Below are 26,372 nucleotides of genomic sequence, written 5' to 3' on the forward strand. Positions count from 1 at the left end.
TATATCTACACGAGTCAAGCAGTTCAGAGGGATGGCATTGATGAAATCTGCCCTATCAAAGATCTGGAAAATAAGTGCTACCTAGATTGTTAAACAGTTCTACCAGTTTAAAGTAACTGTGTATTAATTGAACAAAAAGCAGCAGGAGAAGGTTTAGATTCTGTAAAGAAAGTCTACATTCATAGGTGTAACAAGGGACTTTTATAACTGCATGTCTGAGGAAATGATCAGAACTAATCTAAAAGTGTCATGAAATGCAATATTATTACCTTTATTTTATGATAACACTGTTAACACATAAAGAAGATTGGTTTCTACCTGAGCTATAAAACATTTTCATGATTGTAATGGTGGGAAATTTTAAGCTAAAAATTGGATCCAGAAGTTTCAGTTTTACAAGATGAATCAGTCCTAGAGATCTACTGTACAGCATGGAGTTTACAGTATTATATGTTTTAAAAATATGTTTTAAAAATATGTTACTGTATTATATGTTTTAAAAATATTTGTTAAGAAGGTATATTTTATGTTAAGTGTTCTTATCACATACATGTAGATAAATAAAGTGGGCAGGGGGAAGTTCTGGAGGTGATGGACATGCTTATGGCATGGATTGTGGTGATGGTTTCATGGGTGTGCATTTATCTCCAAACTCATCGAGTTAGATACATTAACTATGCACACCAATAAAGTGGTTAAATTTTTTTAATGTTTATTTTTGTTTTTGAGAGAGAGAGAGAGAGAGAGAGAGAGAATGAGTGTGGTAGGGACAGAGAGAGAGGGAGACACAGAATCCATAGCAGGCTCCAGGCTCTGAGCTGTCAGCACAGAGCCCAACGTGGGGTTCAAACCCATGAATAGTGAGATCATGACAACTGACTGAGCCACCAGGTACCCACCCCTAACATGTTTTTTTTTTTTTAAAGATAATTAGATCCAACTAGGAAACTGCCATATAAAGCATTAGATGTAGAATGCTCATGAAGAGCCCAGAATTACCACCACTAAGAACTACCTAAAAAAAATGACATTGCTTCTAACGCACACAAAAGATAAGCACAAACTTCATTGCCATCAGTTCTCCCAGGAGGCATGCGGAAAGGTGGACCAGCTCTTCTGATGCCTGTTTTGCAGGCTTAGAAAGTTAAAAAGCCTCCAGTTCTTACATGCCTCATACTGTGGTGGTGGTGGTGTGGGGTGGGGATGTGATCTGAAGCCAGGCCTTAGAACTTTTCTTCCATTAACTACCCATATACCAGTGTGTTAAGATTTGAACTGCATCAGGATGTCATATTGACTATTTAGCCCTTGGAATATGTTTGCATAGAAGATTATTTTTCTAGTCTTGCGAAAATTTGAGTGTTCCCTGAGCAAATTTCTAATGTGGCATCTTGGGGGAAAAAAGCATTACGAAATGCTTATACTATAAATTTCACTTTGTGAGTCATCTAGATTTTATGAATCTTCCTACCGCTTCACACAAAACTTTATTAATAAAGAAAAAGAGGATTGGAATCATGCCCATGGTTTCTGACTCTTTTATCGGCCAATGATATCTGCAAAGCCACTTGCTATCATAAGTAACTAGAATCAGAACCCCTAATGGCCAGAATATCTCATCAGTCAACTTTGGACACAGTCCTCACAAAGCAATATAAACCAAGATGTGAGTTGGACACACACTGGGGGCTATTGCTTGTCTTTGGTTCTTCACAAATTTATCAGAAACTCTATTCCTGAAGTCCTGGATGCAAACCACATCGTTTCCATTTAATGTGACAGATTGGCACTGATAGATGGTGTTGACATCACATGATATATTGAAACACCAGATTTCCTGCTGAGAAAATCCTGGGTAGGTTTGTAGGACCAAGTCAACTTAGTAGAAAATACTGTATTGACTTTTCATGTACTAAGGCTCTAGTTTCTGATTTCTTGAGTGCCTAGGGAAGCTTATTGCCATTGGAAATGAAAGCTTGATTGATTAGAACAGAGTTGTGCCTTTTAAAAGATTGAATTGCTCGCCTTAAAGGATCAAATTCAACTCTCAAGAGGGAGACTGGCCTTATGATTCTTTTTTCTCCCTAGGCAGTTGTGATTCTTTTTTTTTTTTTTTTCATGCCTTGAAATAGCAAATTGTGGAAGATCATTCTGTGTGGATAATCTTGTGTAAATTGTCCCTCAGGTTAGGTCTAGAGATTATAATCTATGAGAAGAAAGCTAAAAAAATCCACAAAATACAGGCAAAACAGGAAATGTTTTCTCACTTCAAATGATGTCTGCAGGAGGGCATTCTCAGTGGGAGTGGACATTCAGTTATAAAGTTAAAAATTGAAGAGTACTTAATAATAGCTTCACAGTTTGTCCTGGAGTGCTCCTGGACACATCACCCCTCTGTCTAACTATAACTATGACTTCAATCTGATTTAACTCAGTTTCCTTGTGTCTGACCAGCATGCTCACAAATGATGGGCATTCTCTACCCTTCCCTTGAAGCAGGTGTTAGCTGGTGATCTGGACCATTTCTATCTAGATGATGGTGACATCTGCGTTCAAGTCCCTTCTAAGTCAAGTTCTAAAAGTGAGTCCAAGGCAAAATAAAATCTTATCTTTTAATGGGACACAGGCAAACTGGATTCTCAGAGATGTTCTAGGTAGGAAATTATGTTGATGCCCAACCTATTATAAATTGTCACTTGCATAATAGGGTCAACAATTTGGTAATTTGATATGATTTTGGTTAGAATCTGCACACATACACCGTTTGGGAAGTGTAGAGGAGTACATGAGAAGTGCTCTTCTGGCCTTCATCTTCCACTGACCCAATTTCCCTGTCTGGTCACATCTGTTTTTACAAATTTCCTTGTTCTTCCAAAGATGGTATGTATCTACACTCATACACACATACACAGATTATATGTTATGTGTGCATATAATTTTTGTACAAATGGTTGTGTATTCTATACCTTATTTTTAAACCTAACATTATGATTTTGAAGCTGTGTCAATCTTTCTGTCTGCTGTATAGTATTCCATTTTGTGGTATAATTTATTGAATCAGTTGCCATTAATAAACTTTTAAATTGTTCCCAGGCTTTTGCTGTTACAAACAGCTGTGCAGTAGACATCTCTGTACATACCTCGTTCACATATATATGAATATATTTGGAAGATACATTTCTTAAAGTGGATTTGATGGATCTTATTTTTTGTCATAATTAATGATACACTTCTGTTTTTTTATTGACCTTTTTATTTCTACATTTCACTATGTGGTCTGTGTTTTTTCTTGCTTTTTGCTGATTATATGAAAAATATAAATTTTTCTCTAGTGGTTTGTTTTAATAAGCATGTGGTATACTTTAGTTAAGACCTCTATTTCTTTGATCAGCATTCTTTGACTCCTTACCATATTAATGGTGAAATCAGCAATTTCCACTTCTCCTTAGTACTCCTTCTAGTAGCTGATTTTGATTTTTATTATTTTATTATATTTGTATATTTTAAAAAATTGTATTAGCTGGTTTGTCAGCTTTGCTGCCTGGCTGTGAAAGTTAAGGAAGTCTCTACCCTTACATTACCTTCCTTTTTTTTTTTTTTTCTCTGAATTGTGCTGTTTATATAATGTTTCCATTGTTAGGAAATCTCTATCTTGGATATTCAGGACTTCACTACGCTATGTCTTAGTGTTGACAATCTGATGTAACTTTGTATTCCTTTGAATAAGATGTGCCATTTAGGATTTAGAGTCCTCTCTCATTAATTCTGGATCCAATGAATGTGTCTTCTTTATTGATCATGTATCTACATTCCCTTCCAATTCTCGTTTATTGCCATTTCACTTTCTCACTCTTGTCCTCCACTGTCCTTATGTGTTCTCAGCAGTGTCTATTCTCCTGGTGCTGCTTCCAAAGTAACCCTCATATTTCCCTAAGGGCTTGTTTTTTCCACCTATTATTTCACTTTATCTTCCCTGGGCCCTCATAACCCAATGGAAAAATTCTTATTTCATCAGTCAATAGCTTCATTACCTTTTGTGAATTCTTGGTGATACATGGACTTGATGCTAATTTTTGCCTGGGCTGTAGTGCCACATTTCTGGCATATTTCTGATGCTTTTTAATTTGTCACCACACCACTGCTCCCTAGCCCCCATGCTCTGTCTCTTTCCATCTTTTCTCTTATAGTATCTTTGTATACTACATCCCAGGATGATTCCATCTGGCTATCATTTCTCTCTAGGATGGGCATTCTGGACCAGCAATTGCAGGTGGTACCTAGGTGGCAGGAAGAGAACCTTGTAAGTCATAGGAAAGATCCTCCCAGCAGAGTCATGTACGAGAGTGAGCTCTTTCAGACTTCTTCATGCCCAACAGAGACTGGCAGCACTGTGTGCCATGCACAGGCCTTCACCTCCATCTTGTCTGATGGATGGATGGATGGGATAACTGTGATTGAGCATCCAGCTCTGCTTCTCATGTTTCTGGAAGGCAGAGGAAAGGGGCAGTTATACCTTTATTCTGTCATTTAAATACTGGAAATCAATTGCTACTTTTTAATTGATATTTAATAATAGATAAAAGAACAATAATAGATAAAAGAACAATAAAAGAGCAAAATGAGCCACCTCTGCTGCTTACTGGCTATGCAACTTTGGACAAGTCTTCAAAGCTCTCTGAGCCTGTATTTTGTTATCTGTTAAAGAGACAGTAATAAAGCCTGTGTAGTTTGACTCATGGGGTTGATATGGAGAACAATGACAAAAAAGATGCGAAAGTACTTCAAATTGAATTCACTATATGTTAGGTGATGTCATGATTAATAATAATGTAATTATTTTGAAAAAAAGAAAATCACCAACTCTTTACGCCCATCTTAGTTAAAAATTTTGCAGGCCTCAGAAGGAGGGAGGTTCAAGAAAGTATTTCACTCACTCTGGATTATCTTTTTATTTCCAAGGGGATATTTCAAATTTTAAAAGGATGTGCCCTTCCAAGGAGTCATCTTAATTTTTAAAGAGCCCCAAATAAATCCCTTATAATTTCTATTATCCACTTTTATCACCCTTCTTTCCTTGCTACTGCAGCTTTAAAGTGAGCTGTCCATTATTTGTAGGAATCTTTTAAGTTCCAAAAATAAATGACCTTAGAACTCATCAACAGTATCTCCAAAAGTCAACTTGAGGGAATACTCTAAAAATCTCCGAAAGAATTTTATGTCCTTGCTCTGGAATGACGTTCTCAGAAAGCCCCATTAACCAGAATCTAAGTCTGTTTCAGGCTTACTGGGTATTTGTCACCAAAGCAACTAATGAAGCATTTCTTACAGTCCCAGAACTCATTCATGCTAGAAAACCTGACTCTCCTATTTTGGAAGAGCAAAACATATTGGCCCAAAATATTTATTGGTGGGTTTTAAAATTATCATTCATATCATATACTTCTTCAGTGCAGGTATTTCAAATATAGATCAAGAAAGTATGTCCCTTGTGTTTTATAGGGTATATCACTAGATTCACAAGAACTGGAAAAGTAATTCTCTGTTTCATTCACCTTATTTAACTTTATAAAAGCTATACATTTCAATAATCCGTTGTCAATCATTCAACAAATATTGAAGAATGCCAATTCTGTTTCTAGAGCTGTTATAGGTGAATGGGGATATAGAGATGACACCAATGACAGAACTGAACATTTATTTTGAATTTAGGATGTGCCAGCCATTGCATTAAGCATGTGTTATCACATCAAATGCTCAAAACATTCTCATGTATTAACTTCTGTTGTTGTAATACATAATTTTTTTTGGATTACAACAAGAAATATTGATTTCTGGCTCATATTATATTGAGGTTGGGGGTCAGCTGCAGCACTGCTGGTCTGTTCTGGGTCCTACATGTCTTCTCATTCTGAAAACCAGGTTAAAGCCACTTTCCGAGACATCGAAAAGACTGAGGGAAACTTGCAGTGCTTTTGAAATCATGTTTTCAGTCATGACAAACATCTCATTCATTCTGGTCCCTTTGGCCAAAGCAAATCACATAATCACACCCAGAGCCAGTGGAGTGAACAAGTGTACTCCATCTACTGAGAAGACTGGCAATGGCAGTGAGAAGACAAATAATTATGAATAATCATGCAGTCTGCCCCAATTTGTTCTTCTGCTCACAAGATGCTTTCACCTCTCCCCAATTTCCCAAAAATACCAGGCATTGGGCGCAGATGTCCAGAATCTGGTGAATATATATCATGTCTGCTGGCTGCTCTTCTTGATTCAGTGACCTATGAGTAAAGTGAAAAGTTGTCAGTCCTCTTATTCTCCTAAACCCAATATAATACAATAGTGGAGCAGGGACACTTTATTAAAAAATTGGAAGAATGGGGGCACCTGCGTGGCTCAGTCAGTTGAGCATCCGACTCTTGATCTCAGCTCAAGTCATGATCTCACAGTTTGTGAGTTCAAACCCTTCGTTGGGCTCTGCACTGACAGCGTGGAACCTGCTTGGAGTTCTCTCTCCCCCCTCTCTCTGCCCCCACCACTCTTGCTCTCTGTCTCTAAAAATAAATAATTTTTTTAAAAAATTGGAAGAATTGGAGGTACATACCAGTCACTGGTGAATAACAGTTCTGATATTCCACTGAACAGAAGTTGCAAGTTCCTCTACACTAATGGTAGGGACTGTTCCTTGATTTGCTCCAGTGATATTTTCTGGGAGTCATTTCTTTGTGTTCTCCATGATGTTTGATTGGACAACTCTTCCTTTTCCGTTATCCTCCTTGGCCTCTTCTGAACTGAGTATCAGAAAAGATGCCATTTGTGACTGACAGGCTATCTCAGATTGCTTCACACCTGTAGAAGACTAGGGACCCAAGAGTTATTTATGATTTGAATAGTTGTAGTCTCTTCTAATCCAGGCTGGGAGTACTTTGGCAACAGCTCTCTACAAAATTTATTTTTTCTTTTTAATCAGTTTGATCCCAACAAGTTTCATGTGAGTCAATAGCCATACCCATATTTTTCAAGAAATAAATTCATAGATACTTTGATCTTATCAAGCTTCAGATGGATGCACCTTTAGTGTCTTTTCCCTGAGCCATTTGTCTAACTGAGATCATTTACGAAGGCCATATTAATCTAATCAGTAGACTTGACCAAGGGTGTGTTGGATCTGTGAACAATCTTTGTCTGAATTTTAGATTCTTTAACTTGTTAGAAATAAGAAAGTTTCAATTTCAATCCTAAAAGTTCTGAAATTTCTGGATATTTGCAGCTCTTCTGGACTCTTCTTGGCAATGCTCCCTGTGTCTTCTCGTTCCTGAACCCAGGATGAAGAAGTAGCCACTACATGAGACTTGATGGTCTCAGGGTGGAGGTCAGAACACAAGAGCTCATCTAAAAACCTCTGCTCAGATGAGGCAAATGGTTCATCTATTTATGGCCCATCTCGGCAAGTCACAAGGCCCTCATATCCAATCAGTGGGATGAGGATGTCTACAGGGAAAACTGGAAAAGATGAAAAGGAAATGGATAATTGTGAACAAATGATACAATTTCCATGCCTCATGAGGTAGATACTGCTATAACTCTCTTGATAGAGATGGAAATTGAGGCACAGAGAGGTTGAGGACCTCTCTTGGACCTTGTCCTCTATCTTCTTAGTAGTAGAGCCAATATTTCATCTTAGGGAGTCTAACTCCATGATGTTGAATCGTTTTCTAGACTCTTCCTCTGGGAACTCTCATTTTTGTCGAACAATCTGTATCATCTTGTCTAAATTTTCAGCAGGCTCCAATGAAAACAATTTTCGTGGAAGACTCAAATACAGGAATAATAACGCTTTTTGTAAAAATGCTGTGACAGATTTCTTCAAGAAATAATTCATTAAATTGATGCCAATTATAACTTGTGAGATCATAAAGCTCAATGCAGGAATACTGAAAACATGACAGTACTCTTAGGGCAGCATATTGAATAATTGGATCTCTTCAGAGAAGCTCTCAGCTCCCTCTCAGAATTGCTATGCTACACTCTCACCTAGCCTCTGAGAATATAAAAACTTAAGGTATCAAATAGTGAAATGAGTTCAAATTCCTGAGCATTACACTCAGTTAAGGAAATAATTTGTGACAAATCTTAAAAGATTTGTCATTATTAGCTCAAGTCTCTGGATTCAAAAGTTCTTTTAAAATAACATGGTCAGAAAACAGCAATTAAAGCCATAAGTTACAAGCCCGTTGTAGCAAGAATTCCAAGTGAGGTGTTTTTGTCCTTGACCCTTCATCCTTTTCCTACTCTCATTTCTTCAGAACTGGCTCAGATTTTCCTGGAAGAAGAATTTTTTGTAAATTTCATTCAGGCTCATCTCCAGAGAGGCACGGATATCAGACCTACTATAGACTGCGGCTCCCAAACACTCCCTAAATAAATATATTTATATACACATTAAATAAAATTAAAATAAAAGCAAGAATGGCCTTGAGGAAAGTCATAAAACACAGCTGACACCCTGAATGACGTGTACAGGATAGGAGGAGCAAGGAGAGAAGTGATTTGGTTTTATGGAACTGGTTCTACACTGCCTTATGGAGGTAGCCAATCAGGGCGGCAAGAATGAGGTAACCACTGCAAACCTATTGGCAATAAGTTAGTCAGAGATAATCTGGGGCTAGACATATGCTCTGGGAGTCCTTCTGGAGAAAAGCGAGCCAGCACCATTGGTATTTATTCATACAGTGGAATATACCATGTGCAAGCAGCTACTTTTTCCCTGAAAATTTCTTCACCCACTGAATTAGCATAGATTAACTACAGGATGGAAGATATCCAACTCTTTGTAGCTTTAATGGCATAGAAAGTTTATTTTTCACTGGAATCATAGTCTATTTGGTGGGTGGCCTCCCATGCATCAACTCTGGCACATCCCCCCCATCCTTCCATCTTGTGACTCTGCCATCTTTGGAGTCTCAGAGTTTTCCACCAGAGGTTTCTGGTAGTGGCGTCTCTCGCATTTGCCCACGTGTCAAAAAACTCAGTCACATGGCTCCACATAACTGTATGGGACACTGTGCAATTCCGTTTTCCTGGAGGACTAAGAAGCGGGTGTATGAGTTTGAAGAATGTATTACCAAGCCTTGTAGAGGGGAAACCCCCTATGGGTAAGAATTGAGTGATGTCTACTTACCGCGAAGAAGAATGCAACTGTTAAGTCAGAGGAGTTCTCTGCTCTTTGGTAAAAGAAATTTTGAGCCCTTGGCATCTGGTACAGAGCTCTTCACGGTTCAGTTCCAACCTACCTAGTTTCACCTCTTGCTGCTCACTGCCCAGCCTCCACCTTCCCTACCACATGCATGTAACACTCCTACCAGATCAGACTAGTGGCTATTCTTTGAATGTGTCACATATCTTCACACCTTTGGGAATTTGCAAATGTTTCCTGTTTGAAACACCAACTCACCCTACACATAAGAACAAGCTCAGACAGTTATTTTTCTATGAGACTTTCCTTGAACTCCCTCCTGCAGGCCCAATTAATTACCACCTTCCTGACACTCCCAAAATATCCTATATATTACTTTACCATAACTTACTATGTTGCATCTTTCTTATTTGCTTGCCTACATGTCTTTTCCCTGTGCTGTAAAATGATAACTGAGTGAATCTACACCTGGGAGTCCTGAAGGCTGTCACTGTCTCACTGAAGAAACTCTTAGTGAACATAAGAATCAAACCATAAAAGACTCTTAAATATGGAGAACAGAGCCGGGGTTGCTGGAGAGGAGGTGAGGAGGGATGGGCTAGATGGGTGATGGGCACTTAGGAGGGCACTTCTGGGGAAGAACACTGGATATCATATGTAAGAGATGAATCACTGGGTTTTTCTCCTGAAACCAGGACTACACTGTATGTTAGCTAACTTGAATTTAAATAGAAAAAAAAAAAAAGAAAACTAAACAAAGTCATATGAAAATAGAAATGAAAAGAATTTACCTTTATGCTAAATGGATAGAAGAATATGACATACCTGATATTATTCTGCATTTTTAAAGATGTACATGTCAAGCTATATGAATAAATTGAGAACTCTTCTTAAAAAAAAAAAGGAATCAGCCAAAATTTGGAATCAATAAAAAGACTGAGTTTTATTGAAGAAAAGTTGTAAGCTGTTTGGAAATGTGTTCTAGATGCATTATTCATCACTGGAGAAATATAAAAACTAAAAGTGTAAGTAATGCATTTCTGAGGCCAAGATAATCATGATGTTGTGTTCTTTGCCCTGCTCACCACAGTGCTGGTTCAGGTGCATGGAAAAGAATAAAACCGAGCTCAGGGAGAGCCTCTGATGAAATGCAATCTCCACAAATTTTCATGGAGGAAGCCTCAAGTTTTGGAGAAGTGCAGAAAAGAAATAAGCTTATATTAACATTTCATTGCATGATCCCTGCAAAGGGTGCCCTTCCATGGGGGACTGTTCAAAGCTCTGAGCTGAGCCCTGCTGAGACCTACTCAGAATCCTTCTTTCCCAATAAATAGGCCTGAATTTCCACCTTACCAAAGTCAACACAGACAGCTACAGTTCAAAAGAAAATTTTCCATTACCATAACGGATTGTAATAAAAAGCATTGGCTGAGCCTCTTCCTCTCTCTTTATCTTGGCATTTATGACTCTAGGTTTAGTAACTTTCAGGGTAAAATGAGTTCACTCCTTATTCAGATTTTTTTTTTTTTTATTTTTTGCACTCCTCATTTCATGTGGTTGTATTTATACAAGCTCACAACCTCTCTCCTGGCTCTGATTCCTCAATGCCTCAGGCCAGACCTTCTAAGACAGACTTTCCCAGCAGTCAATGCCGTGGTTATTGCTCCCAGTTTGGTTAAAAATAGACCTTGTACTGCTGCTTCAATCCTTAAAGAATAAGAGGTGAGGTCATTTTCTGCTTGGAGAGTGGATCCAGACTGAGTGATTGGCACTAGCACATTCAATTGCAGAAGAAACAGGTGTTAAAGTGACTTCTCCCATCCTATTAAATATCCTTTTCACACATTGATTCACAGACATGTTTCCATTCTCATGACTGAATAGGCAACGCTGTAATTTGTCCGCTCCATCCATTTTTTCCTACCCCTTGGCATCAGAATCTGCCTAGATAGTCTATTGTCTCCGTAAGTTTCTGCCCAAGGTGAGTGCTAGAGGGATGATCTTATGAAATTAAGCAGCGAAAAGCAACAGGCATGTAATTTGCCAGGGCTAGCAGGCAATTGGTAATGGGCTTCCTCCTACTGCTTTTCACAAGCTTTCTGACAATAGCTCTAAGTTACTAAAACTTCAAGCCACAGAAATGACTCCACCACAAAACTGGGGACAAGGCAGGGGCATGTATAGAAAGAGAATTCTTAAATGAAAGTACCAGACACTAGAAATAAGGAAAGTATCAATTAGACTTCTTTCAAGTCTTTCAGCTATTGTATAACATATTATGCATAGGATGTGTGGAAACCAACAAAACATGTTTACACTTGAGCAGGCTAGTTGTTTGCAAACCTCCTAGTACAAAAATCAGGGTTAAGAAGACAACTTTAGCTGTAAGTCCCAAAACTGGGCAAATGAGGTCAGAATAAAAAAAAAAAAAAAGGTAGATTTTAAAGAAAACTGTGTCCTAATGCCAGTTTCAATATTGAACATATCCCTGACTTTGAACAAATTACTTCATTACTTGAGACCTCAGTTTCTTCATGTGCAAATTGAGGAAGTAAAATTAGGTAGTCTCCAAGGTCACTTCTGGCTTTAATGTTCTGTGCATGCCACATCTGTATATCATATCATCTGGAAAATCAATTCCATTGTTACTGCTTTTAATTTATGTCACTAGAAAATGGCCATAACTGTGAAATTAATCTCTTGTTGGTTTGTCTTACTATTTTCAATTCTGAAAGAGTCTGTGTCTGTGTATATGCATGTCTAGGATATGTATTTGTGTAGGGTGCTGTATTCAGATTTGAAATCCTTAAAGTAACCAAGTAAAACCATTGTGTTTAGGAGACTAAAAACCAGAGGGTCAGGCTCAGGGAAACTTAGTACTTTCCTTTCTCTCCTTTTTAAAAGTTTTCTTCCAATGACCCATCCCCTTCTCTGGCTTCTCTTTCAGAATCTGAGAAAGTCTCCTGTAGACCACGGTGCTGCTGGAGAGGCCTCTAAGCACCATGCTTCTACTGCTGCCTACAAAGATCACGATCATCCACTCAGGGAAGGTTAAGGATAGTTAACAGAAGACCCGGAAGTGTACCAGACTGGAGAGGAAGCTAACTGGGACCAGGGGCAGCTAAGGATAACACCGAAATGGTGAGGAAGCAGTTTTGAATTTTCAGGCCAGTAGACTTTTTGTAGATTCAGAAGTACCCTAAGCAAGATTCTTTGATGACTTCTTGTTCTAAGTTGCAAGTATTTTGGTGTCAGCTGGCTAAAGTGCATAAAGCAAAAATCAGTATTTCTTTGAACATGTGCTTTTGCAAAGTTTAGTCTTCCTCAGCCTGGTTATTTGAACTTGTGCTATAAATTCCTCTGTATGCATGTTTCAAATAACAGACATTATTTCCCTTTATTCTTACTTAAAATAAATATAGACAGGAGAAAAACAGTTTCAAAACAAGAATTAAAAAAATAATAAAATTCTGTGGTACAGATTCAACATAATGCTCCAAATTATTTTGTTTATATAACTGGGCTAAGATAGTTGGCCTAGTGATCTTTAGCTGGATTTTATGTGTGTGTCCAGCAGAGTGCTATTAAAGAAGTTAAAGCAGATTCCAGCTTGCTGCTAAGCTGATGCTGGTGCTGGAAATAAGACCTGGCTGGTGAGTGGGTAGGGGGCTCATTAGGTGTCTACTTGTTTGAGGTACTGAGGGCTCCTGGAAGGAAACCAGCCTAAGGAAAAAGGCAATGGGATCCAGACTTAACCCAGTAATAAAGCCTTATTACAAGTTGGATGAGGGGAATACTGAGTCTTTCACTCTGCTTTATTCTTGGCTGCTTTCCACTAAATTCATATCCCAGGAAAAATGTTTCCCTACATAAGGACTGTTGTCCTAAAAATTCTCTTAAGATGCGGGGGGCACAGGGAACAGATCCAGGGGCCCCAGTGTAATGAGTTGATGATCAGTGGACATGATGACCTTCAGGGAGGGCAGTGAGTGTGCTCAGCAGACATGACGTGAATGACGGTGCAGACAGCAGAGGCAGGTGCCTGTGGATATGCTTCCTGAAGGCAGCATGGGAATGTACGGATGAGGCTGTCTTGGACAGGTATTGCTATGCCCCACAAAGGCTAGACACCACAAAAGGGAAATATTAAAGAACCCTGGAGACACATTCTGAAGGTCCCTAGAAATACCTGAAACAAGGGGACACTGAATGCAGGGAACCAAGCAAGACCAAAAAGCAGCAAAATTATAGTGACAGAGGATGAAATTTTTAGTTTGCCCTCTTGGAGCTTATAATCTAGTTGGGAAGACAAGACTATCACACCTGAAAGACTAGGAAATGATAAGAATATGAAGTGATCAAACACTACTGCATTTTGAGATTACATTTGGCCTGATCATAGTGGCCTTTGTGAAGAGTGTGGAATATGACATGGTCTTAAAGACAGAGTGGGCATTGAGTAGGCAAAGAGTCTTCTAGAAAGGGTGACAACTGCAGTCCAATAACAAAGCCTTCTTACAAGTACACTGAGCCCTTGCCACATGCCATGGAACTCATTAGGAATTTTATGCGGAGCATGACTAATCCTCACAAAAACTGGTAAGGAAGATTTTATTTTCATCACTGTACAGAGGTGAAAAATGGAGGTTTGGCTAAATTAAGTGATTTTCCTTATTTGCAGTTAGCAAGGGGGACAGCTGAGTCAAGAGCGGATCACAGATCCACCTGTTTCCTAAAACAGTGAGAATAAGAATGTGGCACAACAGTTAGGATCCAAGCCAAGCCAAGGTTTGTGTGCTGTTGTGTAAGGAAAGGGGAAGTCGCTGGTGACTTTTTGGTGGTGCTGGGTGGGGGGAAGACCACCATGGTATTAATCATGGTTGGGCTAATTAATCAGGAATTGAGATAGGAAGAGCTTGGAAATAAAGACAATCTATATAAGGTACACTAAGTGCACGTATATAAATAAAGGTGCATTTAGTAATCTAGACCTTATGGAATTAAAAGGAATGGTGAATTGAACAACATTTGAAAGGAAGAAACTACAGGCCTTGGTGACTTCCTCTTAATAAGGACCATAAAGCCTAAGGAGAATTGGAAAACTCTCAGGAAATGCTGCCTTCTATTTGGTGGGCCAGGTTCTGGCAAACCTAGGTCAAACCATAAATCCAGGTCAGAACCAGAGGCCAGAGATCCTCAGACTCATGAAACTGGAACTGAAATCAAGCTCAGGAATTGGTCACAAGACTGGGCCCAGAACCAGGCACTGGGTGGGATGAGAAGGGCTGGTGATAAGGACCCCTCTGATATCCCGAAGTCCTTGTCAGGCCCACTCAAGGGTGTAGGCAAAACAAGAGATTTCTATAGACCAAAACCAGAGTCCCACAGAGTATAAGAAGCACAGAACTGAGATGAAATCAGGAATTTCATTTGTCTTTGTTCCAAGCAAGGAGACCAAGGGAAGCAATCAGCATCCAGCCTTTTAGAATTATAGTTTTAACTGAACTGTATTTTAGCATTGTCTCAATCTTTAAAAGTGGTTAGGTTCTACTTACATACATGATATTCCTCAGCTGAAATACTTAATAAGTTATAGTGCCCTAATTCTCATCCTGGATTGTGTGTGTGTGTGTAAAATTGTCTAATGTTAAAATGTATCACTAATTTATTTTCTAGTGTCTAGGTTAGAATATAACTATGAGATATATATCAAATGAATTTCATGGCTATAGTCCAAATGTAACAAATGAATCATTTAAAACTATCCGCATATTGGTGATGCCAAATTTTTCATTTTCTTCCATTTTATAAATGCATCATATCTCAGCTCAAAATCAATCTATTAACCTTGAAAACATTTTGAGCTGGAATGAAGGTTAGCAGTGAACTTTGCGACCTTCCATGTGATATTAGTCATATTTAGCAATTATTATTGGCTTTGAGTAATGAGCCAGTTGAGACAGGAACAGTAACATGGCGGATACCAATAAACTAGACTTCAGAGACCACAGGGAAAATAAAGAGTATGCAAAATCAGGCTTTTTAAGCCTCAAGCTTGTCTGCCCTAAAGCTCCTGCCTTTAAAAAGAAACTGAACATCTTGGCAGCTATTCTGATAAATTACACATAAAATACTCTAGTAAAATCTTTGTTATGAGATAAGGAATTCTGTTCAATGAATTTGAAAGGCAACTGAAGACTAAAACAACGACGTGTCCGCCTTCTAAACCTCCATTGGGATGTGTCTGATGGATTTCCCAGGTGCCAGGACTGTTGATCCTGCCATGAGCCTGGAGGAACAATACAGGTATGAGCTGAGCAGCATTATTTTAAAAATTAAAGCCCAAGTAAATGCCTCAACTAAAAATGCCTTAGGAATACATAAATATATTATCCTCTGGATGAATTTTATATTACATTATATTGATTTTAACACAATATAAAATATAACATAGATACTTTTGGATTCATAACGTGAAAGAACAGTTAATGGTTTGCCCATATGGGACATATGAAAATGCTTCCCTTAAATTCTTTTGCCATGTTTTATGGATATTTGAGTTTCATACAACTAACACAGTTTGGAGACTTGTTGCCATAAATGGAATATTTTTCATCTCTATTATTTGTTAGACATCAAATAAAACAGTGCCATCTTGACTGTAAAAGGACCCAACTTCACAGAATTTGAAAAGTATGTTAGTTGTATTTTTTTCTTAATTTTAAAATATTTTAGATATAAACAATCTCATTTCATCTGTGGTCCTTAAAATATACGTAATTTTATAATATTACTCAGAGGAAACACTAGATTTACCTCTAATGCCAAATATCAAGTATCTTCTACTTCTAAATTGGATGAAGTTTTTAAAAAGTTAGTTTCCTAGAATCTTTGCCTATGTTAACTTAAAGGTGAAAAACATTAATTTACATTAATTAAAAATTAATATAAAAAGATAGTCAAACCACAACTGTAAGCTGTGAAATCTAGAAATTTGGTACTAAAGATAAACCATCTCTGTTAGAATTGTGGGTAATAGAAAGTCACTTCTGGTAAATAAACTCAATGACCCTTCCAGAGAGAGAAAGAAATTAGCAATGGCTGCTGACTCCAGAAATTCTTCCAAGAAACCTAGAATCATGAAAATTCATTCAGTGGAGTTAGGAGACATAGTCCAATTATCCTGGGAACCAGAAATTTTTCTACCAATTGTTGGGAGGTCCTAGCCAAGTTTTTTTTTTTTTTTCCTTTTCCTGTCTTTTGGTTTTGCTCACTGTTGCATTGTATTAGCTGAAAATGTTCTGAATAGCTATAGCAAAAAGAACGAAGGATGGGTGGACAGACCTGGTATACTTTCGGTGTATCCCACTGCCCATCTACTACACTACTAGGTTCATTGTAGGTGCTCAATTCTTATTGCATTAAAACTATCCCCACAGAAAATGGAACTCCTTAGAAAATGGAAGCCTCCTCTTCCAGAAAAGATCCAGATACAGATCTTTGGGAGGGATTTCAGAATGAGCAATGGATCTGACCTATTGAGGCCCCAGAATACATTGGTTCCTGGCTAGGAAAAGGATCCAGAGGCCAAGTTAACCAAAACAATTTGCAGATAGATTTGAGTCTTATTGTACAAGACAACTGATTAATTCTGGGGTACACTAGTGGAGGACTGTGGCTGATACAGGCTTTATCCCTACAATTTTCAGCAATAGACAGCAATAGAGGATTAAATCACAAACTCGTCTTGATGTTAGTGTTTCACCAAGACCATGTTTATAAAGACATATTAGAATTTACTTTTAGTCTTTCTTTGTGGCAAGTAACAATGTACGTGTTTTGTTTAACCTCTTCAGATGTTTTGAAATGTTTTGGTTTAACTGGCGTGTACTTTATTAATGGCAGTTCATCTCATAGATCTCTTAATGACTTGGCTTAAGAACAAAATTAAACTTCCTGAATTTGATTTCTCTAAAACATATCCACCAAATGCAATTGCCCTTTCTGTCAAATAAGCCCTTACTGGTTTGTAAGTCTGAAGTGATTTTTTTTTTTCCTCTCTCATTATGGTTGTTCCAAGACTCTTGACATTCTCTAAATCATCTTTCGCTGAGTACAAGAGGTCCATGAGGAAGTCAAGATCGATGATAGACTTCATCTCTCTTGAATTTTAATGCAAATGTCTGTTCCCCTAATCAAACAAAGGTTAAAAAAGGAAATCAAATTAGCTTATTACAAAAGCCAGCATAACTGAACTGACAAGAAAAATGCTTTCTGTATGAAAAGCCTTTAATCAATACCTTAAATAAGAATGTCACTGGAAAGAAGGGTTCATATGTGGTCAGTTATAATCTGCAAATCAATATGTTCTTTTTAATAAATATTTGACCACAGTAGCTCAATAGGCATTGCCCATAAAAGCTTCTTTCTTTAAACCAAAATGAAACAAAATTACAGCATAAATGTAATGTTCAGGGCATAACTAAAGCTGTGAGGGAATTCAGGGTTAGGGCTATTTCACCTTTTAATCATTGCATATTAAAAACAGATTTTCTTAGTACCTTGTTTCATGTACCAGTCCCTTACGTAATCTATCTGTTCAAAAGTAAAATGATGTTGGAAAAGAAATTACTTATTAGAGATAGATCTAGGTTCAAGTCTCCTATTCTAGGTTTAGTTGGACTATCTGGAAGTATTTAATCAAATACTCTACATGCAATGAAGCTTCAATTTTGGCAGGTTTTTAACTCAAGTCTGTAAAAATGAAGCCATGTGGCAGGTGACTTTTTATAAATAAGTATACTTCCATTGTATTCCATCAAACCACAATCAGTGAATATCTAAGCACTTTCTTCATGCATAGTAGCATGTGTACAGGTTGTTTGCATTGTTACCAACATGACTTGGAATCTTCCACTTATTGGATGTGTGATCTTAGGCACATCACTTAATTTTCCATACTAGAAAGTATGTTAACAGGGATGCCCGGGGGCTCAGTCAGTTAAGCGTCCGACTTCAGCTTAGGTCATGATCTCATAGTTCATGGGTTCAAGCCCCACGTTGGGCTGTGTGCTGACAGCTCAGAGCCTGCAGCTTGCTTCTCATTCTGTATCTCTCTCTCTCTCTCTCTATTTCTCCCCTGCTTGTACTCTCCCTCTTTCTCTCTCTCAAAAATAAATATACATTAAAAAAAAAAAGTATATTAACATACTGTCTGGCTCATTATAAATGACAAATTGTAACTCTGACTATGAATTATTATTACTTGAATTCTGATGGTGGACATAGAAAGAAACATAATTTAATGCACAATTTTGGTTTTAACAGCTCAATGGCATCCAGGAGAATTAAATAAAATATACCTTGGAACAACCCATCGGACCATTGGAGATACCTAACCATAATCTATAATTTTACTTTATGTCTTTAATTTGCTTACTTTCACTTTTGACATCAAATGAGAGAGTGGAAAATATGTTTTTTTTACTTCTCTTTATCAGATAGTAATTTAGAAATAACTCATAGCAGCTTATTAGGGAAGTCCAAATCATCTAAGTATGCAAAGGGAATAGAATTGTTCCTAAGTTTCTGCATATAAAGTTACTCTACACGCCGAATACATAGCTTTTGTTCTTTTATTCTCCTTTTTGGAGATATAATTTTTTTATTCTTTCATAGGAATTTCTTTCTTAAAGAAGTTTTGCAAAGCAGATTCCCTAAAAAAAAACGTGGATTGCTTAGCAGGATCAGTGAGGATGCAAGATTTATTTCCTCCTATACTTGAAAAAATATGTACCATTCTCGCCTTTCTGAGGTAATTTTGAAGTGGTTTCTGCATAAAGTAAGATAGAGATAGATAGATACTTTCTCTTGAAGTATCAATGAACCTGACAAGGAAAGTCTGGAGTAAATTTACACATCAAAAGCCTGCTACTTGGCAACATTAGGAAGCCTCTAGCTACTGCTGCTGTGGCTTCTACTGCTCATTTATTTAATTATTCTTAGGTGACCATGTCAAGATTTCTAGACAATCTCCTTGGGAGCTAAGTGCTTTGAATGTTTTGAACTATACTGGTAAGTGGAAAATCAGTGTCCTTGAGTATTAGAGACAGTGTTCTGATGAATTATAACGTATATTAATTAAAATAAATGTTTTTTAATGGGACTCTTTCCTGACCTATTAAGGGTACCTAATTTAGGGTCATGCATACATTGACATTATGACTTTTTAAATGAAGAAAAGTGATGATGGTGACCAACATATGTGCAATAATTTCTAGTTTACAAAGTGCTCTATTTAATCATTTCCATATCTGTTATTTAATTTATCTCTCCCAGCTATCCTGTGAGATAGGCATTATTATTCACATTTTACAGAAAAGGAAAATAGATCCTTGAGAATTCAAGAATATGTCCCAAGTTATACAGCTAGAAAATTGTCAAAATAAGATTTTAATCTAGACCCTTTAGCTCCAAATGATTCCTTCTTTCCTATTACGTAACAGTGATTAACATTTTCCAACTTTTCTCCCTGTTGTATTTGAGAAGGCTGAACATACCAGAAGTCCAAGATAGAAATGGTTAATGCAATTGTGTGTTTATGATTTTTCAAGTAATGCTATTTTAAACTCTCACATGTATGATTTTGAAGTCAAATCTATGGTTCAAAGTATTGGTATTTGAGGCCCATAAAAGTTGTAGATGTTGTATTTTGACTTTGAAACTGCAGGGATCAGGATTGTAAATAGAAAAGTTCAAGTTGCTCAGGAGTAAACTTCCTATAATAAAGTATTTTGTGAGTAATCACGATGTTCAGGACTTCAACATTTCCAATTGTCTTGTAAATTTAAGATGCTCCCAAGTAATGAAGGGTGACCTATGGAAGCTTGCAGATTAGATATCAAGTAATTAGATTTGTTCAAGAGCTTATCTGCTACTGAGCAAAAATTGCAAGCTTAGTCTCATCTGGGATGATTCCTGTTTGCTTCCTGTCTGCTAATTTGGATAAAGCAAGGTCATTTCACTCAGTCTACCTTCTTTAAAACACATCTACCTTCCTGAAGGGCACTGCTTTCTTTAGTGCAGGGCACAACAAATGAATTATCATTATTTGGGGTTCTCATTATGAGATGCCAGAGAGAAGGCATTACTTATTCATAGATTTGGATAGAAGTGAAGCTGTTCTGATGTCAAGGATAAAATTACATAGCGCTTCAAGTATCTTGGCGGTGGGTGTAATGCTGAGAGAGCAGAGAGAAAAAAAATGATCTGACCTCTATCTGGCCTACGGGCTTCCAAATTATGTGACGTGTGGAATTTGTTGAGGGTCTCCATCAATTGATGAATGAAAAATAGCCATTGATTCCCTTGTGTGTACATAACACCATGTTCAAGACTAAGGGAGATGTACATGACAGGACAAAAAATCGTACCTTCTAGGAATGCATAATCTAATTGAGGACATCTCAAAATATTAAAGGGGAGTCAATGATATGTCCCCAATTAATAGTGTTTGAATCCTTGCTTTAGAAGCCAAGGGACAGAAAGAGCAGTCCCAATGGGGAAGACTCAGGCAACCATTTACTGAACAAAGTTGTGTGGCATGTGGGTAGGATGTAGAAAAAAGGATAGTCCTGAAGAGGAAATCCACAATGGAAGGAAAATCATGTGAGTTTGTTTTTGGGGACTGGAGAAAAAAAAAGTCTGGGATATTAGGATGAGACCCACTGGGGGAGGGCCTGAAATGATAGCCTACAAAACCTTCAGTTCACGACATATACAGCAAAGTGCCCTTTTTGAGGGGCAAACATTTTTGAGGGGCAGATGCCCAGATGGAGGTGATGTGTCAGAATGGTTTAGCTGGTGATATCAAGCATGAAAAGGTGGGTGAGTAGGGCCAGTGACTGGAGGTAAGGAAACCTTTCAGAAGATGCAACAACAATTCAAGACCACTTTTGCATTGTTCACATTAATGAAGTCTTAATACGTATCTAAGGAATTTCAGCACAAATTATGTGATGGTCAAGTGACCAAACCATCAAGAAACTTGTCGAGATAAATGATGGTTGATTTCTGTATGGGAAGAATAACAGTTGCATGAATGGTGGCCTGGGGTGGGAGAGGGCCATGACTATGAATGGGAGAGGTGCTGGGAACAACTTCCTAGTAGTAACTCCTTTCCTTCTCTGGAAGGATCTCTGTCAACCCCATTGCAATCTTGTGGCAAGAAAGCCAGTCTGACGTAGTAAGATTAGTTACCCTAGGATAGCTCAGGAGCCCAGCTGGGAGGGTAAGTCAGTAGATAAGTACAGGAGATTGGCAGGCCCGGGAATTTCCCTACTTCCCCTAAGGACAAGGTCATTATCACAGACACAGAAGATGGTACGCTACAAATCAGGGCTACAGAGAGCAGACGCTTGGTTGAGTAACTATGAGGTTCCCTTGGAGAATGGTAGGATGCCTGAGGAGAACAGGGGATGTCTGAACTGAAATTACAATTCTAAAGTCTCTTTTTTTTAAAATTTTTTTTTTAACGTTTATTTATTTTTGACACAGAGAGAGACAGAGCATGAATGGGGGAGGGTCAGAGAGAGGGAGACACAGAATCTGAAACAGGCTCCAGGCTCTGAGCTGTCAGCACAGAGCCTGATGCGGGGTTGAACTCACGGACCGCGAGATCATGACCTGAGCCGAAGTCAGATGCTTAACCGACTGAGCCACCCAGGCACCCCTACAATCCTAAAGTCTCTTTGACCTGAGTCTATTCTCATAGGGCAGGAACTGGATCCTAGGTTTTCTTCTCTGGGTAGACACCACTAACTAAAGCAATTGTTAGTCCTAAGAGGAAACAAAATAAAGTCATAGGGGAAATTGCCAGGGATTTGACGAGTACAAATATAATGAAAAAAAGAAAAAAAAAGGCAACAAATGGGCAAAATTCTCCCAGAGGAAGCAGAATTAAAAATCTTCTTTCCCTCTTGGCCACTATAGTGAGAGGAGCTGCCGCCATGTCTGCCTACCTGTGATGGATGGTCTCCAGTGGAATTGCTCTGGCTTCCTGATCAAGAGGAATAAGCAGTCATACAGCATGAACCCCAGTCATCTGAAGGCTGCAACTCCTTCGCTACAATGGGCTGATTCACTGTAAGACTGTGGGCGTGGAGTTGGGGCTATGGCAGAGGTGTAGTGGTGGTCAGGATGCAGAGATCTGGCCAGTGAAACCCTGTGACTTCCTGGTGCAGACCACCTTCAACAACACACTGGCCACCCTCAAGTTCAGGCATATGACCTAGAAGAACATGTACCACCCAGATCTGTACTTGGCTGCGGTCCACAGAGCCAGTGCCATCCTGTGCAGCCAGAAGCCTGTGATAGTGAAGAGGAAGCTGACTGCCCCACCAACAGCTCCTGAGTACCTGCCCCCCCTCAACACCTCCAAGGCAATAAAGTTGTTAACCACTTAAAAAAAACCTCAAAAACTGATCAAGTACATAAATACAAGTACAAAATAAGTACAATTAACATCACCACAGAGATATGGAAGACTACTGAAAAAATGCCACAGGAACAAGCAATTATAAAGAAGAATCAATTTGAAATTTTGACTTTAAAAATATAATTGTTGAAATAAGGGAATTAGTGGATGGTTGAATAACAGAATTGATACAGCTGAATAAATAAAATTCTCTTAAAAACATCACAATGGGATAAAAAGATAGATTGAGAAACAAGCGAAGCTGTAGAGAAGTAGAAACAAATATCAGGACAAGAGACTCAGAAATAGTGAAAAGGCAAAATAGAGGAGATAAAATATTTGCAGGCATACCGACAAAAGTTTTTCCAAAATTAAATGGTCAATCTGGGATTAAAACCCAGGAAGCTCACCTCTAGTCTTTGGACTTTTGGATACTCGCTTTCTGCTTTGGCAACCATTGGGAAAACTTTGAACTGGTTGAGAATTCAGCAAGCCTCTGGGTAGAAGATGGACAGTGTTGCACCATACCAGCGTTAATCAACTTCAGCATGTAGTGGAAAATAAGACATTACATATAATAGTGACACAAAGTATAACTCAGAATTAACCAGAGAGGAAAAAAACAGACTATTACTGAATGTGAAGAGCTACTTCTTAAACGGTTTAGCTTGGGAACGGTGCAGTCATTTCCATGGGGCTTAGTCTTGAAAGAGGTTCAAAACATTTGCCAAAATATTGTGAAAAAACCTGTCAACAATGGTTGTCTGAATAAAATCAAATATCCGGCTATTTCCAAATATCTGTCTGAATTATGTTATTGGAGTATCAATTTTTTCATTGTCTCTCTTCATCTGGGAAATGGGCACACATGCAGATTTGTTTTAGTCGTGTTTGTTAAGGCATGGAAGTCAGAGCTAGCAGACATACCTTGTGACCCTTCCCATAATGTTTGGTCATGGAAATCCCCCAAAGACAACCTCTCCTCTAAGGCAGTTGTTGGTGATGCCCTAGTGTATTAACTTACTGCATGAGAGTATGCAGGGGAAAATATGGCCAAGTACCTGGTGCAAAATGCATAACTGTGTGGATATGCAAATTATGTGCAGACATACCTAGAACTTTAATAAAAGTGTGATGGAGCTCAAATACAATTGACTAGAGGTTCCCACATGTGGTGCATCTGGAGGGAAGCCTAAAGGAGAACTGATCCCCCTGGCTTATTTTCTGTTGTATCATGGACTATGCATCCCATGGAAATGCCTGGCACTCGGATAGTAAGTAATAAAGCATACTTATATTCATCACCTCTTTTATCTTCTTAGCAGCCCTGGACATGATTTATTTCATACTAAAACTTAGAGGGGTAGAGTTTCAAAGTTGGGAGGAACCTCAGAGAGCCCAGAGCAATCCCTCCATTTTGTGAGTGAGAAAAGAGTTCCAGAAGAAGTAACTCACTCGTCTGAGTCCACAAGCAAAGGTGGTGGTTGAAGATTGGGGATTATTTGCCACTATAGGGATTCTTCAACTCTCTCCAGAAGCAATGGGAGAATGCAGCTATGGCCCTGTAGTGCAGAGCTCCAACAAGCTTTGCAGAGCTGTGGTAGGGAACGAAGTGCTTTGTGAAATTTCAGAGGCTCCTGTCTCAGACACACCCCTGTTAAAGGCAGGAATTCCTGCCAGGGCTCCAAAGGGAACTGGAGCCAGAGTCAGCTGGTAGGCCTCCAGCTTCCTGAGTGGTAGGCAGGGCTTCTACATTCTCACTTCCATTCCCAAGAAAGCTTGTGAAGAAGCTCAGGCCAAGCTTATTAGAAACAGGGTTTAAGGGCAATTTGAGCATCTCATTCCCAGTCTTGAGGCTGCTGCTAAGGGTGAGTCTGAAGGCTCACAGGTTCATTACCATAGTCTCCTCCCTCAGAGTCTTGCATAGGACCCCAGAACAAGTTTAGTGGGGAGCCTGATTGTCATCCCATTTCCTCTGCTCTTGCACAGGGGGGTAAGCAAGAATTGTCTTACCGTTTTTTATATAGTGTCATGCATAACAAATGGGGACATTTTTATGGTGTTGGAGAAAAGTATAAATGGTAGTTGTGCCACTTCATTCAGCAGAAAACTAAATAAATATGTTTTGTGTTTTTTTTTTCAGTGAACTATTCCCATGATCTTTTTGTCTGACTGCAAAACATCAAACATTGTTAAGGAATTATAAATAGCATGCGAATCAATCTGTGGCATTGCCTTACATAGGCTCTTGAAATCTCAGTAATGATTTAATACACAAACATGTTCAGTGCACCTGCCTCAGTGAAATGCAGTGATTTCCCCTGCTGACTGGTATGTGGTTCCCTCCCTCTGTTCCAACTGTACTGTGCTTTCTTTTTTTCTGTCCTTGTTTCTGATCCTACCCAGCTTTCCAGTAGCTTGTGTTTATCTTGTGCATTAGGTATGCCTCCAAAGTGATTTTCTCTTCTGCTTTATTTTGCTGAGGTGGTGTCTGCAAATGTGATTAGGCAAAAGATGAACAGCCTTGCAGAAATGTCCTTCTTTCCAACTGAGCTAGGGTTGGGGGATCTCACCATCTCCCCTTATGAATAAAACACAGGGCCAGTTTTGCTACTAACGCATAATTCAGGATTGAATTTATAATGCAGAAATAATTTGTATCTGGTGAATAAAAATCGTGACTGGACTGGGCTCCACATATTTTTTTCTCCTTTCTTGTTCTTTGTGTTAAAAGGCAGAACGCAGGGGGAAAAGTCTTTTAAAAGCAAGCACAAAAACTCTAGGCTTGCTCACTGGGTGGGCTGACATGGGATGCCAGATTTGGGTGATTAGGTACAGAAGGTTTCCATTTTGTTCAGGTTCTGCTCTTTAGAATTAGTTTGGAAACTATTTTAATCAAGTCAGTTGAAATGAGCATGGTTAGGGAAGTGATTCATGAGTCGACTAAATATCCAAGCCTAAGCAGTCTATGAATACATGATGTGGTTAGAGTTCCTTTATTACTCAAAGGATGTTGACTGAGCCTCCAGTTTATGCATGAAGAACCTTTAGCCTTCCCAAGGCCAAGGCCATCCCCCGGTGCTGTCTGGCTTGTGTTCTTAAATAAATTCTCCTGTTCTCAGGCAGCATCTTTCTCAGAGCTACTGTACGACTGTTTCAGTTGATCCTGGCTGTTGCTCTGGACACAGTGGTTCTTCATGGCCTGCTCCCGTGCTCTGCCATGACTCCAGAAGAGACCCTATTCCAAGAATTACTGGTAGGATAGTTTATGCCAGGCTATTATGAGGCACAGAGAGAGCAAAAGCCTTTTGCTCAGTGGCTCAAGTTTAAGCGCCACTCCCAAGTCCTTGGTTCCTGTCCCAGAATTTACTTCTTCTTCCTTCAATAATTAACCAGAGAAATATCCACTTCCCTCAGAGAAATCCCACTCCTATGCACAAGGATGTGTAAAGGTTTGATATCGGTATATTCTGACTTAATAGTTAATTATTAATTAATAACATCATTTAGGAGAGTTGATACACAGGTCCAAGTTGGACTATGTCAAGCCCAGGCTGAGTTCTTTCCATGGATTCTGTTCTGCTAAGAGGACTGTTTTGTTGGGAAGCACCATTCCTTTCTATCTTTTGCTAGTTCTTCAATCTAGATTCTTTTGCAATCTCCAGACTACATGCAGCAGTGTGTACAATGCTCTCTAAAGTT

The 26,372-nt window shown here is 38.7% G+C and overlaps 1 long non-coding RNA gene across 1 annotated transcript; it reads right to left on the reverse strand.

The window, feature by feature from the left end:
- Positions 1 to 427: 427 nt before the first annotated feature.
- On the reverse strand, positions 428 to 22,383 carry LOC125918687 (uncharacterized). The gene is made up of 4 exons (XR_007456555.1): positions 22,216 to 22,383; positions 6,605 to 6,859; positions 6,206 to 6,281; positions 428 to 4,483 (listed from the first exon to the last, which is right to left on the reverse strand). It is a non-coding gene; the product is annotated as an uncharacterized LOC125918687 (long non-coding RNA).
- Positions 22,384 to 26,372: the final 3,989 nt, after the last annotated feature.

The sequence above is a fragment of the Panthera uncia genome, chromosome B4, assembly GCF_023721935.1.
Source record: "Panthera uncia isolate 11264 chromosome B4, Puncia_PCG_1.0, whole genome shotgun sequence".
In the NCBI taxonomy this organism is placed as follows: domain Eukaryota; kingdom Metazoa; phylum Chordata; class Mammalia; order Carnivora; family Felidae; genus Panthera; species Panthera uncia.